We start from the raw sequence: 6,059 nt of genomic DNA, 5'->3' as shown, positions 1-6,059 counted from the left end.
CCGGTTCCCCAAACGGATCTGTGCCCACGTCCCCCGTGTTAGTAATGAATTAGGCCGCAGGGGTGGTGTCATCAGCAATGTACGTTTACTAGTAACCATGTCAAATAATATGAGGATCTGGCTGGGGCTGGGGCTGGGGCTGGTCTTAGCAGGGGTTGGACTAGACGTAACTTCCTAAGGTCCCTTCCAACCCTCATTTTCTACGATGCGCATCATGCATCAAATACTTGGTCCTGAATGAGGGGCTGGGTTTATGGGGCAAAGGTTTTTTTCAGCTCCCCGCAGCCCGCGCATCTCCACGTCCACAGGACTGTTGGAGAATTTGGGGCAGGGCGGTACCTGACCCAAAGCTCGGTTTTCACGTGCCAGCCTGCCAACTGGGAAGATACCATGACCACGATGGTGGCAAGGGAAACACCCTGCCCAGGGGAGTGCAGTTAAACCGGCACTGCATAACGGAGGGTTGCACCCTTGTCAGCTTGCGGACAGGACTCCCAACCAGAGCCTCGCAGTTAGCTTCCCGCTGGCCAGCTTCCAGCTGGAGGATCTCAGCTACACGCGGACTTTATGGAAATGGGGGTCTCCTCCCTAGCTTGCTCCTGTGGCCATATGGTTGAAGGCAAGCCAAACTCAGGGGCATCCGAAGCATTGGTGACACGTAGGCCAATGAGATTGGCCCCCGAGATCAGCCGTGCACCCCCTGGAAGCGCCAGCCGTGAAACTGGAAGTGCCAGCAGAAACGCACTTCTGGTTTTGCCACTGGCTCAGGGATCATGGGGGACCCCCCATCTGCAATCTGGTGCCCTGCCCATGACTCGGGAGGCACCAGTCACCCATGATCTGAAGCCCAAGCCCACCTGCACATAAGATGCCTGCTAAAGGATTTGGAAGTATCTGAAGCCCCAGGCGAGGGTGGAAGATGTTTTCCAGTGATACGGCCACTTCTGGTTCTTGAATGACTCATGGATTTGGAATCGATTGGGCTGATTTGACTTGGAACACAAAAACATTTCCTTAAAAAAACCCCAAAACCTTCCGACTGACAGTCCCCCAGACCTGTGTGCAATGTGCATTGTTTCCACTATTGATACGTATTATTTTACATTTTTTAGTAAATATACATTTTTGATGACATTCTCTTTTGCATGTGTAATGTGTAATGATTAGCTTCAGAAAAGGAACCAGAGACTGGGAATGAAGAACCAACTTCAGCCTCAATCCATCTCAAAGAGCAGTGGAGAGAAGTCAAAGATCAGAAGAATAAAAGGAGAGAGACTCCTCCCTGGTTGAGGTATCTGGAGGATCAGCTACAATACAAGCACTCTGCTCCTTCTATCAGTGGTGTCCTGTATTTCTGGAGAAAACTAGGAGGCTGGCATTATTCCAGGCAGCACCAGAGGGGATTGTGGAGCTAGTAAAGCCTACAGTCACTGTCCGGGAAGCACAGTGTCAGCTACCATTTAAAAGGATCACAGTGTGTTGGCAAACAGTCCTCTCAATTAAATGCTTTTCAGAGGTTTTATTTTCCATGTGCCATTGTTTTTGCAGGCGCTCTTTCTTCACAGTGGTAAATGTCAGAGCCTTCCAGGTTGGCATTTCATTGGAGAAAAAAGATAATCAGCAAAAATCATAGAATCATAAGAGAAGAAGTAGAAATGCCCTCTAGAAGTCCTCTAGTGAGCACAACCCCTGTGGCTTGGGGCAGGATCGTCCACATCCAAACCATCCCATACAATGCATAATCAAAACTCTTTGTAAAACTACCATCAGCCTTGACACAACACATAACACCCTAACCTGCCACGGATAAACCCTGGGTCTGAGTATATTCTTGCTTGGGCAAAATTTCTTCCTGGGAACTGGGTGCTGGTTGGGCTGACATTGCTGCATAAGGGGATTTACCTGCATTTTCTGTTATCATCATGATGTTTCTGACCATCTCTGTTAGAGGATTGTATTTTACAGCATTGGTAGAGATGGCATAAATGGGTGGCTGGATCACATAGCCTCAGAGCTCCAAACTGGAAAATCAAATGTTAGGCCAGGGAGCTTCTAAGTCTATCAGTTGTTCTCCTTCATACCTATATAAAGAAGCAGCAATCAACAGGAAGCATTACAGGAAATGACTGAGCTAAGGAAATGGTTTGTCAGACACAGGTAATACTGCCACCCTGATGACAGACCTACTCTGGTTTGAGTCTTTACTTGTTTTAGTTATTGGCTGGGCTGTACTTTGTATTGTTATAAAGGGAAATAGAGCACAAGGGACTGTTTGCTTGTTGTTGAACTTGCTTCATTTGGCTTAGGAAAAGAGAGCTGCCAAAGTTTGTACTCGTAGAAAGGAAGGCTGAATGATGGATTTAGTATGCTCTATTCCAGTTTTGAAGAGAGAGAAGTTTGGGGAAAGGACCTCAATAACTACCCAAGCTTCCTTACTGCAGGGCTAAGGCTACCTTGTGGGGTGTTGTGCCCTGCTAGACTGTTCAGGCATACTCTTATCCTCTGACTAGCAAGAAATTAAGAGTCAAGGTATATATCCCAATTCAACTTTCTCTGCCTCTTCTTGGGGCTAGGAATGGACACTGGCAGTTATCCACATCTAATCCAAATGCTTTTGGTGTGTTGGGTATAGCTGTATATAAATGGTAGAGGAGGAAGTAGAGTAGTTAAGTGGAGCTGTAGTTGTATTACAAAGAAATCTGGCTTTGAGATCTTCCTGTGTGCTCAAAAGAAAAAATGCATCTGTAACTTGATTATACTTTAAGAATACCTCCTATTTCAACAATGTTTTGAGATGCACAAGGGTTCTAGCAGTTCAAAAATGAAGAAGAATATATGGGTTTTAAATGGATAGAAAATGCCATAAAATTTAGGGAGTAGAAGGTGGTTTCTGAGGAGTAGGCATAGTGTTTGGGTGAAGATCAGGTGTAGGAAGCTCCTAGTCAATGCAGCTAATTAAACAGAAACAAGCATTCGGTGCTACAGTTGTGTCCCATTTCATCAGGGATACAGACAATCTGCAAATGTAGGGTGTACGTATGTTGTGTAGTTACTGCTGGTTTTTATGAATTAGTACTATTAGTACTAATTAGTACTATTAGTACTATTTGAGGCAATTGCATTTACCCCAATAGTTACTTACACTGTGGTTAAATGGTTTTAAAAAACCTAGCTCTCACACAGTGCTTTTCATCAGTAGATTTCAAATCATTTTATATCATTATACCCATTTTACAGTAGGGAAACTGAAGCAGGGAGAAACAAATTAACACACACAAAGTCATCCAGCACAGCAGGGGCAGAGCCAGAAGTAAATACAGCTCTCCTGAGTTCAGATGTTCCCTTATGCTAGATAGTTGCTATGTAGTCCTTAACTGTTCCTCTACTTTGCCTACTATTTTGTTATAGCGGAATGAGTTTAATGGTTGTGCTTTGCTCAGAGCTGCTGACAGGACCTGTGAGAAATCTGAGATACAGCCTATGCACCCAAATCTTTACAGTAAAAATACATTATGATTTTACAGTCACTTTAAAATATATGAGAGAGCTGATGTCTTATTTCTTCTACACCCCATCCCTCACCATTCTCTACAACAATGTGCATGCTACTATTTTGAGTTGCCCTCCCCTTCCTATCTCATTGAGCCAATAATGTAAAATGTTGATCCCTGCTGTCTAGCACTCTCTCTCACTGCATACATATGTTGAAGACAGTAATAATGCTTCTCCCCTCACACCAGCCTCAAAGCCCTCCACTTGTGCTTCTCAACACTCCTCTTCCCTTTAATTTTCCCCCATTCTGGCAAACATTCACATTTAACTTCTTCCTGAAAATAGCTAAGGGCCTTCTGAATTGCATGTTGTAGTCAGATTACACTTCCTGAAAACACCGTCTGCTCAAGCAGGGAAAGATTTTGGTCAACAAAGGACTTGAACTGACAGGAGAAAAGATTTAATAGCCCCTTAACCGCTCCATTTAATATGGATATTGGCTGGCTAGAAATCTGCTTGGCTACTTTGTTTGTCTTTTAAAGTGTCAGTACTTGAGAATTAGAAGCATGCTCTTGCCAACAGGTGCATCCTATTTCTAAATACCAGTTTCAGTTTCTTTTCTGGAGGGGTAGAGGGTTTTATGTACTAAGATAAATGTTGAGACATTGTACCCAAGTTGTCAGTTTGAGTTATGGTTAATCTTCAGGTCTGAACAAAAAAAAATTAATAGCGTGTCATTCTTAAGATTTGTTGTAGGCATTCTTTATCTGGGAACCTCTTGATTAAATGACCTTACATTTGGAAAATGCACTATAGTCTTCACCTTCATGAGCTGCACCAAATTTCAAGGCAACATATTGTTGCAAGCAGCTGAATTGGCTCCAGTTCCACATGCTTTGTCTTTGTTCCTAGTTTATTACATGCAGTGCTTAAGGGTAAAGAAAGGACACAGTGAGTGTAACTAGAGAGCCTTTAATCATGGTTGGCTACTGATTAGACCATCTGGAGGAGAGGAAGCATATAGAAGTTACTGAACAGTTGCATATTTTATACCTTGGTTATACTTTGAATAGTTACAGAAACCAATCAAATTTTAATGACTGCATTAGAAAACCAAGCGCTAGTTATTACACAGATATCAATGCATGTGTACCCTACTTCTATACTTGGGTATGTGTATTGATTAGTTATTTCTTTATTCTTGAACTTTAACACTCCCTATATTCCTGGAAAAAGTTGTGAGCTTTAAAGAACTTGCTCATTTTATTTTTGGCAGCCCAACAAAGCCTGTACTATCTTCTGGAAAAGGGGAACATGATTAGAAGAGACTGTATTAATCTAAGGAGAAAGATGTGGGGGTGCTGCTAGAAACTGGACTTGTTGAGTCTTAGCAAAATAGGGTGCAGGACCTCCAGTCTACCCAACACTCATGAGTCTGGGATTTAAAGCACTTAATCTTCATACAGTTTATCAACCTGAACTATGACATGAAGATGTGGTAAATCTTTTTAAATGTTATTTGTCTGAAAAAATTCTAAAAGGTGCATGAGCTATTCTGTTTCACTAGAGGAATAGATTAAATATAATACAGTCCAGGTAGTTAGAAATGCAGTGCGTCTGTCTCTCCTATAGAGCCCCTTTAATATTTAAAATATTGGCAAAACATAATCTAGAGCTCAGTGTTGGGTTAGGGGGACAGGCAGACAGAAGACCCCAGCTGGCCTTGATTAACTAGGTGGGCATGGCTGTCAACTGCCTGAATGCCTTCACCTGTCCCCAGTGCTTGGGTGTGGGTGCTGCATATAAGCAGTAGCCCTTACAGTATTGTGTGGGCAACTATTTTGGGTGGAGGGCTACTTACTGAGTTTTGGCAAGCCATTGATGGCCACATGACAAGCAGCCCAGGGCAGATAAAAAAAAAATATATTAATTTTCTAATTTTTTCTTTTTTTTTTTTTCTTTAAGGGGGCCTGTGGGCTGGATAGAATGGCTTGGCAGGCTGCATTTGGCCCACGGGCCACATTTTGCCCACCTCTGCTGCTCCATGGCTCTGCAGGAAGCCCAGCAGGCAGCCTGACAGCAGCCCAGGAAAGCAGCTCCACCCAAGAAAATTCATAAGCCAGATCTCCTCCTCGTCCTGCCCACCTGGAACCTGCCTGACTTAGCTGCATGGGGGCTTCCCTCCATGGCTGCAGTGCCCCATGGGACTGCCCAAGCCAGATGCCTGAGGGCAAGTGCCATGGAGGGTGGGAACCACAGCGGCTGTGGAAGGAAGCACCAGCCTCCCCTGCAGTCCAGGGACTACTCTGCCTGCTGGCAGTTCGCCCTCCCCTCCCCAGTGGAGAGGCAGGTAAACCAGCTGGGTATGTGCATGGCACGAGAGTTGAATCCACCCTAAATTGAAGCAGTGTTGTTTTTTTTTAAAACCCACTGCTTCAATGTAGGGCCCCTGTTTTGTCTATACATGTCCTGACTCTCCAGATACCTCTCCACTATTTACCACCTATATTCATTCCCCTGCTCCCATCCTCTCACCCACTGACTCCCCAATTTACTTCTTCACTGAC

This window comes from Crocodylus siamensis, chromosome 5 (assembly GCF_052110815.1).
Source record: "Crocodylus siamensis isolate JL-2025a chromosome 5, ASM5211081v1, whole genome shotgun sequence".
Classification (NCBI taxonomy): Eukaryota; Metazoa; Chordata; order Crocodylia; family Crocodylidae; genus Crocodylus; species Crocodylus siamensis.
The sequence above is the reverse complement of the archived record's forward strand: the minus strand, read 5'-3'. Positions refer to the sequence as shown.